We start from the raw sequence: 11,639 nt of genomic DNA on the forward strand, positions 1-11,639 counted from the left end.
GTTCACATAGTTGGTCAGGGTGGGAAGGGTTGAGGATCAGGAGAAAGTGGGTGAGAGCTTTGTTTACATATTCTTTTTCTTCTTCCAGTCTATGGGAGAGAGGGGCATACAAGAGGAGAAACCCTTCCCGGCCTCCCCACCGCCGCATCACCCGGGGGATGGCCAACTGCCCCCCAATGTCACCCAGGGGCCCCATGTTGGAGCGTTTTCTGAGGGTTCTGCTCATGTGGTTTCGAGAGTTCTGGGATGCTGCTGGTATCACCGCTCCAAGGATGAGGAAAACCTTCCGAGGTCAACTAGCTGTCATAGTTCACCTCCGAGTCTCCATTGGCCCAGATATTTGCTGTCAAACTTCACTGGGGTAGTTGATGAGCTTGTTCTGCCCTCCATCCTCAGCAAACCAATGGGTGCTGCAGCCCAGCCCTGCCCTGCCTAATGCACACTCAGCCCTCATGTACCACAGGGGGAGTGCCCACTCCCACTCCTGGCCCTTGCACTCTTCAGGTGTTAACTTGACAGTTTAACTTGACAGCATCTGCCAACTGATGCTCTGGCAGAGCCCAACCAACCCACACCCATTCTGGCTTATACATGCACCAGTAGGAACACTCAACCCAGCTTGCCTATTCCCTTATCCGACTCACATGAGGCTAACAGGTATGTGGCCCTTCCCATCCTGGTCTACCCCATCCTTGATAGATCATGCTCTCCAGTGGGAGTGGTGATCCAGAAGGGGAACCCCATGCAGCCCTCCTACCGGCTTCGCCCCTCCCTCCCTAGATTTCATGTGTGTTGTTTGGATGCTGTAGCCCAGTTTGGCATGGCCTGCTTCACATCGGCATTTGCCAGTGGGTGCTGTAGCCTGGCTGGGCCTGGCACACCCTCAATTCCAGCTCATGCTCATTGGGGCTACAACCTAGCCCACACCAGTCAACCCCCAGTCCTGGCCCTCATGTGAACTGGCTTCTGTTGTGGACCAACCTGGCCAGACCCACATTCCATTCTGGTGCTTGGATTCAACAGCGGGTGATATGAGTTGGCCCAGCCTGGTTTGCCTCTGACCTGAGCCAAATGTATGCCCATGGGTACCATTACACGGCCTGGTCTGTGGCTGCTCCAGCCACAGATATTGCACATGCCAGTGGTTGCTCTGACCCAGTTTGGCATAGTCCCTCACCCATCTTGGCCTTTGTCTTTGGATGATGTAACCTGGCCTGACTCAGCCTGTCCCCAGTCCCAACTCTTACTGGCAGGTGCTAGAACCTGGCCCTATTCAATCTGTTCCCAAACTTGGCTCATGCAAGACCTGCATTCCAGCCTGGTTTCTGCATTCACCAGTAGGCTAAAGTTTGCTCGACCCTGCCTGATTTGCCCCTTTCAAAACCAACCCATACACTTGCCAATGGATGGAGCTACCTTGCCTAGCTTGCACAACTCCCAGGTCTGGGCCACATGCTCACCGGCAGGATCTATGACCCACTAAGGGAGTTTCCCAGGTTCCCCCACTCGGCCCACTCCCAGGTCCAGATATCACATGCGCCAGCAGTTGCTAGGCCCTTGCCCAGCATAGCCTGCCCCTCCATCTTGGCCTTTGTATGAGCTGGTGGATATTGTGGCTAGGCCCACCTCACCCTGTTTTAGGATGCATGTGCGGGTACTGCAGCCTGGACCTACTCAGCCTATTTTTGGCCCCAGTACCAATGAGTGTTGGCAGGTTCCATGATTATACCTAGTTCAGCCCATCACCACCCCAACTCTTGAGCTAACCAGTGGGACTTGTATTTCCTCAGGGTTGGGCCACTTATGTCCCCACAGAATATACCCCCAGACCTGGTTCTCTTATGTGCTGGTTAGTGTCATGGTCCTGCCTAATGTGACCCATCCCCTGTTCTGGCACTCAGTCAGGTACTGGGGTCTAGCTCCACTAGACAGACCCCCGGCCCTAGCTTTCATGTGGGCTGGCATATGGTGGTCAGCAATATTCTCTGTTAACGAGCCCATCTCAGGACTCCCATGTGGGCTGGTGAATCAGTCTGACCCACACAGATCTTCCAGTCTCTCCCCTCCACACCACCAGCTCTCAGTCCCCTCGTTTACCTGCAAGTACAGTGGCCCTGTTGTTGGGTGTCCCTCAGGATTCATTCCTCACATACATAATATGGCCTTATCCATGGATGTTCCTAGGCAGTAATTCTTCAACCCCAAATCCCCAGTGCTCATCAGCGGGCAGCCAGCGGGCAGAGCCCGTGCCGATAGGCAAACCGGCGGCCCAAGCTAAGATGGAGCCGGCTGCTTTTAAAGCGGTCATGCCAGGCTGCACCCCTGCCCATCAGTCAAAAGCAGCCGATGGAGCAGAGGTTCTGGTTTGCATGCCTGACCCAAGCTAAGATTTAATTGACATTTTAAAATAAAAATACAACTCTTCCTTACATTCATCCCATTGCAGATAGAATGGGATATATGCAGACTCTGGTGTATGGGCTTGTGGCAAAAATTCGTAACAGTAGGATCCCTGCTACAAGGGGGAGACCGGGATGAAGCTCCAGGCTCCTGGTCCCAGCCATTTGGGGAGTGAACCAGTGGGTGGGAGACCTCTCTTTCTGTCTCTCTGTGTCACTCTGCCTTTAGAATAGCCAAACTAATTTTAAAAATAAGTTATCAATGGAAAGTAATTTTGTTATCTTTCATTTGACACTTAAGTGAATCCTCCTGTCAGTTTGGAAACCACCTAACTTGCTAAATAATCTATTACTCAACAATTACACATACTCTTTCTCTCAATTTCCGGCAAGTAAAACAAAAAGACTTCACGAACACTGAGCAAATGATTCTTTGCTGTAGCTATAACATGCTAGTCGAGATCCACATCACTGGGTGTGAGACTCGCAGCTGGGATGTTTCAGAGTCGTTTCAACAAAGCGAAGAGAGAAGTCGCTCTACCGCCACGTGGAACAAGTCACTGTGAGCAGACCCGAGCGAGCACTGCCGTCTTGGCACGCAAAGCTCCTACAATGAGCAGCAATTCCCAGACAGTATAGGTCCAGGCAACTGTGGAAGTCTTTGGTCTGGAGGTGGGATTTATGTGGCATACTGCAGCAACACTATACAGTTCTTTTAAGTTTTATATTTTGCTATGAGCACTTGATTCTATGTAAGTATTTAACTTCACGTTTCGATATAGTTTCTACCAAATCTTGAAACTACAGGTTAATATTTATTTCTGCAAAATGCCTACTATATAACCTAAGGAAGAAAACCACATCTTCGTCGCTAGCCTGATCATTCAAATCAGATGTTCTCCCTAACATTAGTTAGCATTTTTAAAAAGCGTGTTGAACACTCATCCCCGTAACAACACTCACTTGTGAATTTTAATTCTGAGAAAGAGAAAGGGTGGCGGGAAGGTACTGAAATTTGTCATAAGTTTGGCGCTGCATGCAGTCGAACAACCCTCCCTTTCAGATTCTTTCTAGCAGTCTGCTGTTCTCACATCACTTTCCCCCAATGCTGCCAGGTTCAGTGATGTCAGTTATAGAGAAGACAGAGACAAGGGTGCTCAATGAAAATGTTCGTGTGTCCACTCTAAAGTGAATTCATCACAAAGGAGAGTATCTCACTTCTACGGCATGCTTTGTTCTAAATGGAAAATGAGTAAAGTCAAGGAAGTGAAAAAAGAAAAACGCTATGATGTCTTGATTTGAAAAATCTCTGTTACTGTTATTTCAGGTTGTCCCTTCATTCAGAGCACACAGAGGCTCCTATTCACTAGAGCAATGTAACACAGTAAGATTCAACATGGCTGAGAGAGGTGAATTCCTTTCAGAAAATAGAGGTCAACTTTGCAACAGACCAAGATGATCCAGATCACAGAATACTATACATTAATTTTAACAATGACTTTATTTAGAAGGCAAGGGCATCAGGACGTATTTCCTTAAAAGTCTGTGTGACAATGCCTAAGAAAGGACTTCTTCATCTTCTGAGATGTATACGTGGGCCCCATTTGCAGACCACTGGTCAAACAAGAAGGGAAGTTGATGGGAATTTGTAAAAAATCAATAGGAATTATCCAGCTTAAGAGACACAGAGAAGGTCCTGACAGCTGACTTCTGACACTCAGATCTGATACTTGAGCCGCACAGTCAGTGGCCATCCAAGCAGGGTGGATGCTGTTTTTTTTTCAGCCCCTTTAGCAAGCATTTCCACATACAAACATGTGCCTCTATTTCCTTTTTTGCTGAATGACTTATGCACCTGTTCTATCCATTCAAAACAGCAGCCAAAATCCCACCTGTAACTTCCTTAATAGGTATCTTTTCACCTCATTTGGCAATGAGATTCCTTCTAACTAAATGTTTTAATGTCTTATTTTTACTTTTTAAATTTTTATTAATACAGAGAGAACCCACAAAACTTGAGCCTAACTAGTTTCGTTTATGCCTACTCATTATTAACTTGCCTCTGTAGTATCCTAACTGGCCTCTTTTTAATTTTAACTTATTTTATTTATAGAACATGAACAATTTTTCATATATTTCACAGAGCAGGCTTAGAGGTACTCCCCACCCTACTTCCCCAATACCTATGCCTTTACTCCATCTCCCACTCCATTGCAAAAATAAAAGCCATTTCTACACTAATATCTGATGGATCAATTCTTCTCTATGGAAAAAATAATTTGGATAGAATAAGACTTGATCTTGATTCATTCTATCAGCAGCAAAACACCCACTCAACCTACAAAAGTTCAACATACAAAAGCAGAGAAGTCATGATGAGAAAGAAGGGGTCGCGGAGCTGGAGGCCTCCAGATGGCTAGTCCATGGCCGCCCTCGTTAGGGACTGCGACCATCATCTACTAATTCAACTAGGCAAGAAATATGACTAAATGTTCTTGAAAAGATATTAAAGCTAACCATTAGATTAATCAAAAGTGGAGTCAAGGAAGAACGAACACACCTCTGACCTCCCTTGCTGGGCTCTTCAGCCTGTATGAGGGGCTCTCCACTGCTACTCCCTTTTCTGGGTGAACAGTGCATCTTACAGTGATGCTGCTATGAAACTGTTATTTCTGCTGTAGCATTACTCTCCCTTCCACACAAGGATGCACGATTATAGTTCCCCAAAAAGAACAATATCCCTATTTGATCAAAACAATCAGCTTAAATAATAGTGTCTCAAATACAACAGGTGTAGTCTCTACGGCCTTGAGTAGAAGTGAAACCTTCTTTCTGAACACACTCAAGCAAAGTGAAACTCTACCTGTGGTTAAAAAAAAAACAGTAGTACATATATTCACAGTAATTGGCTCCAACACCTTCCACATTGATGAGACAGACTTGCAGGGTAAAGAGGTTGGGGAAATCAGAACATGTCTGTGCGCCCGGGATCCATTCTATCCAACAGACTTTGGATGTCTCGGCCATGAGAATAACCAGAAAAGACCTTCATGCAGAGGTGAGAGAAAACACTCAAGCCTGAGGATGAGAAACTGGAGGGCAGCCATACCTGAACAACACTTCTACTCTACTGACATAAAATGTAGGGAAAATGTTCTATTTCTAGAGAAGTCTCCAAGTTTCAACAATAAGAACAAAGTTGAGAAAAGGGTTATATGGAGGAACAGTTGCTTTCAGCTCACATAGAAACTACTTAGCATAAAACTGAGACAGTGGGTCTGGTGCAGTAACTCAATGGGCTAATTCTCCTCCTGCCATTGCCAGCATCCCACACGGGCACCGGTTCATGGTCCAGCTGTTCGACATTCCAATACAGCTCCCTGCTTGTGGCCTGGGAGGACAGCACAAGATGGATCAAGTCCATGGGCCCGTGCAAACCACCTAGGGAGCCAGAAGAGACCCCTAGGTCCTAGTTCTGGGCTTTGGTTCACCGTTGCAGCTGTTTGAGGGGTGAACCAATGGATGGGAGATTTTTTCTCTGTCTCTTATCTGTAAATTTGGCTTTCAAAAAAAAGTAAATAAATTTTAAAACTATAAAGAATATTGTTTGTGGTAGGTAATATAAATTAATCAGAGGTGATACTTTAGTATTTTCTTTAGCCAATGTGGCCATTTAGGGAGTAAACCAGCAAACAGAAGCTGTCCCTCCTTCTGTCTGTAAATCTGCCTTTCCAATAAAAATCAACATCCTTTTTTAAATTTTTTGTTAGAAAGGTAGATTTACATAGAGAAGGAGAGACAGAGAGAAAGATATTCCATCTGATGATTAACTCCCTAAATGGCCAAAACGGCCGGAGCTGAGCTGAGCTGAAGTCACGCGCTTCTTCTGGAACTTCCACATGGGTGCAGGGTTCCAAGGCTTTGGGTCATCTTTGACTGCTTTCCCAGGCCACAAGCAGGGAGCTGGATGGGAAGTGGAGCTGCCAGGACACAAACTGGTGCCCATATGGGATCTTGGTGCTTGCAAGGGGAAGATTAGCCATTTGAACCATAGTGTGAGGCCCAAATATAAGTAGGTCTTTAAAAAAAAAAAAAAAAACAACTGGGACATAGTAAGCACTTCATAAATGGCAGTCATTATTCTCAGGTATATCCCCAAAGGAGGTTAATGTAAGATGCATGTAACCTTTACTGATTAGTTTACTTGGTACAATCTGAGCTTGTTAACAGAATCCAGGGACATTCTAACAATGATGAATGCTTACAACGCTATGCACTTTGAGTGGACATGTCACTCAGTCTTTACCATAGTCCCTTAAGTATTGACCCCATTAACAGAAAGGAAACTGAAATTTGGAGACCCTCATGACTATGTTGGAGGCAGGGAAGTAGTTAGCAAGCAGGAGCTGAGGTCTTCCTATTATAAGGTCATTAAAAGTCATTAAAATACAGCTTCCCTGGGCCCGGCGCGTTGGCCTAGCGGCAAAAGTCCTTGCCTTGAACGCGCCAGGATCCCATATGTTCATGGGTTCTAATCCCGGAAGCCCCTCTTCCCCTCCAGTTCCCTGCTTGTGGCCTGGGAAAGCAGTCAAGGACGGCCCAAAGCCTTGGGACCCTGCACCCGCGTGGGAGTCCCAGAAGAGCTCCTGGCTTCCCAGCTTCGGATCGGTGCAGCACTGGCCATTGCGGTCACTTGTGGAGTAAATCATCGGACAGAAGATCTTCCTCTCTGTCTCTCCTCCTCTCTGTACATCTGACTTGTAATAAAAATAAATAAATCTTTTTTAAAAATAAAATAAAATACAGCTTCTCTGACACCACATCTAAGATTTTCAAAATGTGGCAAGGACATGGGCAGTATTGAAGCCCTGAGGCCAAAGTCTGTGTCCTTCATTTCCACTAAACAAGTGAATGAATGGATTGTGGGTAAAGAGCTAATCCTAAAATCGCTCCTCAAAGTCAGTCTTGATAACAAAGTTGGAGGCGATCCAACTCACTCACTGTGTATGAATGATAATTTTTCAACTCTCAGACAACAGTCCAATTCTTTGTGTTGTGAGAGTACCTCTCAGCTTCCATATTAAACACCATGTAGTCCTTATGTAGCCCCAAACATAAGAGGACGAGAGTAAGAGTTAAAAGAGAAGTCAGTATGAAATAATAAAGATACAAACGTCTCTGCAAATATTGCAAGCGGGGAATGTTCATGTCCTAGCAATTAGGTGCTTCAAAGGCCAAATAATCACCAAATAAAGGCAGGAACACAGGATCCCTGGGAAGTGGTGTCTGCATACCACACTTCATTGATATGTCATCAGAAACTCAGTAAGAAATCATTCTTGAATGCATTTCTCAGGCAACTGTTGTATATCTCAAGCATTTACTGAGCTCAGGGTGCACGAGACTTGACTAAATGCTTCACACACCTTATCTCATTTCATACTTAAAACATTCACCTGAGGCAGACATGCTAACATCTTATGCTAAAATTATCCCCATTTCAGCAAAAAATGAACTAAAAAAGTAGAAACAAATAGCAGTTTGCCCAGTGTACAGCACTCCGGGACACAGACACATCCATCTGACCCCAAATCTTGTCTGTCCTCACACTACAGCATGATTTTCTCACCAAAAAAAAAAAAAAAAAAATCTTTTTTTTTCAGGCAGGAGGTGACAGCCAAACACTTGGGGCCCTGCCACCCACTGGGGAGACCCAGTCGAGTTTCTGGCTGCCAAATTCAGTTGGCCATAAGCTATTATAAGCATCTGAAGAGTAGTAAATGAACAGAGGAAAGATCTACGTGTTTGTGCACGTACGTGTGAGTGTATGTATATATATATATATATATATATGTATGTATATATATGCCTTTCCAATAAATAAAAATATTTAATATAAATAAAACAAAATAAATTATATAATCAAACTGTTAAATTTTGTTTCTCTGGGCTCAGTACGACAGCTCAGTGGCTAAATCCTTGCTTGAAACCACCGGGATCCCATACGAGCATCAGATTATAATCTGCTCCACCTCCCATCCAGCTCCCTGCTTGTGGCCTGGGAAAGCAGTTGAGCATAAATGAAAATAAACCTTCACTGACGAGAAACTAACAATAGTAAACATGTAGGAGAGAACCATTTACAATTGTAGGTGAGCTGTGGTCTATAGGCCAAATTAGCCATATGATCCATTTTTATGAATTAATATTTACTGGGACATGGACAGACCGTTTGTTTACATGCATGTACGTCTGCTCTTATCTTGCAGCGGCAGAGCTGAGCAGTCTCAACAGAGAATGTATGGCCTCCACACCTGACTGGTACCTTACAAACAAAGTGTGCTGACCTCTGACACAGGAAGATGAAGACAAAAATTAAGACTCCAAGGCAGCAGGATAGTGAGAAGCCACAATGACTTCCGCTATAGAAAGGGACTGAATGACAGGCATCTTCAGTGGAAAATTGACAGAGCAGAGTCTCCACGGAACAGCGCGGAAAGAGGTTAGACACCCTGTGGCTGCCACGCAGCGCAGGTGACGGGGCCAGGAGTCGCTTGTTCACAAAACCAAGTAGAAAGAAGTTATCACGTGCCCCACCGCTGACAGCTTTGGCTGAGGAAAAACTCCACAGGCATCCAGCCCACTGGCTGTAATTCCAGGCCTGGGTGATGGGTGAAAGTGAGAATCTGACAAGGGAAACTACGCAGCTGCCCTCCCCTCCCACCCCGGCAGATCACTGGACTCGGTTGGCTGTGGTCAGTCCCTGCTGATCACTGCTCTGTGGCCAACAGAGCTGCCCTCCCCTCCCACCCCTGCAGAGCCCTGGACTCGGTTGGCTGTGGTCAGTCCCTGCTGATCACTGCTCTGTGGCCAACAGAGCCAACAGGACCCGTCAGCGTGGCTTGCAGAGAAGACCCCACACATCCTACGATGGTGGGAGTTTTGGACCTAAATCCCGAAGCTGTGCTAACTCACTGTATATGATGCAGGGCGATTCCCTCAGCTTCTGGGAGCTAGAATCAGCAATAACCTGTAAAAAAAGGAATCCCAATTTGAGGCAGTTCCCTCCATGCCTTCAGTTGGCAGTACTGGGAGTCCTGGGAACCAGCCACAGCGACATTCTGGGGGCAGTTTTTTCCTTTGCCTTTAGAGAACCAGAATTATTCATGTAGGCTTTGTAATTGCTGGAGTCGTTGGAACACACAGTATCTAGAGTGTGCAACTTCAGACGGTGGCTACACCAGCTCCAACATCTGGCTGCTGTCTTGGGGATCTGGGTAAGGTGCCACTGTGCCCTGGAGCAACATACAATGCTGGGCCCAGGGGTGGATCCTGAGCTGCCCTGCCGCCGTCCTACTCTCCTGTGCGGGCTCCTCTAACCCTAGTGTTGCTTCTGGATTCTCAGGTCTAGCCGCCCTCGGAGCCCTATTTGGGCTGGGAGGTGCCCGGCCTGGGCCTGGGGTCTTCACTGTAGCAGCGGAGGCGGTAGCGTCGGATGCAGCGCTAGAAGCAGCAGCCCCTTCTTGCACAGCAGCAGCGCAGGCGCCCGGAAACCCGCACAGCTTTTTAGAGAAAACGGCAGACGATTTTGATGCTGAAGCCGTGCTTGAGGTGAGAAAAAAACATGTCGACTTGCCGAAGGATATCTCACCTCTACTCCCATGATTTCACCTTTGATTCCAGTGTGAACTGTCAACCATAAAGATGAGAACAAGTTGTCAAACTCGTAGCAGGGGTATCGATGTGACGGCAGGGTGCCGCAAAAGAGTGTCCACTATATTCCTGGCTGGTAGTAGTACTAACAATGATAAGAGGGATATTAACAGTCTCAGGTGATTATATGTAATGTAATGCATCGCTCATTAATTATTGATTTATAGGTTACATCAAAATAACATTGCATGTAATACAGTTTGGAGGTGCGATATTACACAATTTACAGGTGCTATTTTTAGATTTGGCATCGTGTTATCTTATATTAAGGCAAACACATATATATCTGACACATATGATATCTGACCTTTTGGGATTGGCTCGTTTTCCTTAGCATAACAGTTCCCAGTTTGGCCCATCTGGCCACGAAGAAATGCATTTCGTTTTTCTTAACAGCTGAGTAGTATTCCACAGGGTACATGGGCCATAATTTCCTTATCCAGTCTGCTGCTGATGGGCATTTCGGTCGCTTCCATGTTTTTGCAATTATTGATTTGCTGCTATGAACCTAGAGAACAATGGGTTGGAGGGGAAACTCCAATGCCTATTACACTGTCATAAAAACAAAAAAAGTCGAGACTGCAAATTCCAAGGCCGTTAGAGAAGCCCTTGCAGACAACGTTCTCGAAGTGTAATCCTAACCCTTCAGAGAAGACAAGGGGCCTGTGAGAGAGCCTGGGGATATTCTAACTCCTGAGCAAAAAGATGCTTGGGCAATATTCTGCATGCAGTTGGCAACGAGAATTTGACCACGAGATTGGGAAGAATTCTTTTCTACAGTAGGAAAGGTTCAAGATGGGAGGGTGGTTTCTGATAGGAATTCAAGTCATTCCAAGGGAATTGCTTATGTAGGGTTTGTCGATGTGAGCTTATTGCCTCTAGCAATAGTATTAATTGGCCAGCGAGTTTTAGGAATGCCAGTCATAGTACAGGCTTCACAGGCAGAAAAAACAGAGCTGCAGCATTGGCAAGCAATTTACAAAAGGGATAGCTGGGCCTGTGAGACTTTATGTGGGCTTGTTCACTTAAACATAACAGAAGACATGCTTAGAGGAATCTTTGAACCTTTTGGAAGGATTGAAAGTAGACAGCTCATGCTGGATGGCAAACCAGGCCATTGGAAAAGGTGTGGGTTTATTACATTTTCTGATTTAGAATTTGCCAAAAAGGCTTCAGAACAACTGAATGGATTTGAACTAGCAGGAAGGCCGATGAAGGTTGGTCATGTTACTGAGTGAACAGATGCTTCCAGTGCTAGCTCATCTTTGGACAGTGATGAACTGGAAAGGACTAGAGTTGGCTTGGGAGCAACTAGTCATCTGCAATTAGTGTCAAGACTTGCACAGGGCACAGATTGGCCGATTCCTCCAGCAGCACGAGCTCTGGGAATGATGGTTCTTTGGCATTCGGTGCTGTGGCAGATTTGCAAACAAGACTTTCCCAGGAGACTAAATCAGCTTCCACTTCAGCGGCTGCCAGCTCTGTTCAGCCACTTGCAACACAGTGTTTCCAGCTCTCTAATATGTT

General features: G+C 45.8%; 1 pseudogene; it reads left to right on the plus strand.

Annotated features, from left to right (window-relative positions):
* The first annotated feature begins 10,837 nt into the window (after positions 1-10,837).
* LOC101533290 (RNA-binding protein 39-like) lies at positions 10,838-11,398 on the plus strand (annotated as a pseudogene).
* The last annotated feature ends 241 nt before the right edge of the window (positions 11,399-11,639 follow it).

The sequence above is a fragment of the Ochotona princeps genome, chromosome 2, assembly GCF_030435755.1.
Source record: "Ochotona princeps isolate mOchPri1 chromosome 2, mOchPri1.hap1, whole genome shotgun sequence".
Classification (NCBI taxonomy): domain Eukaryota; kingdom Metazoa; phylum Chordata; class Mammalia; order Lagomorpha; family Ochotonidae; genus Ochotona; species Ochotona princeps.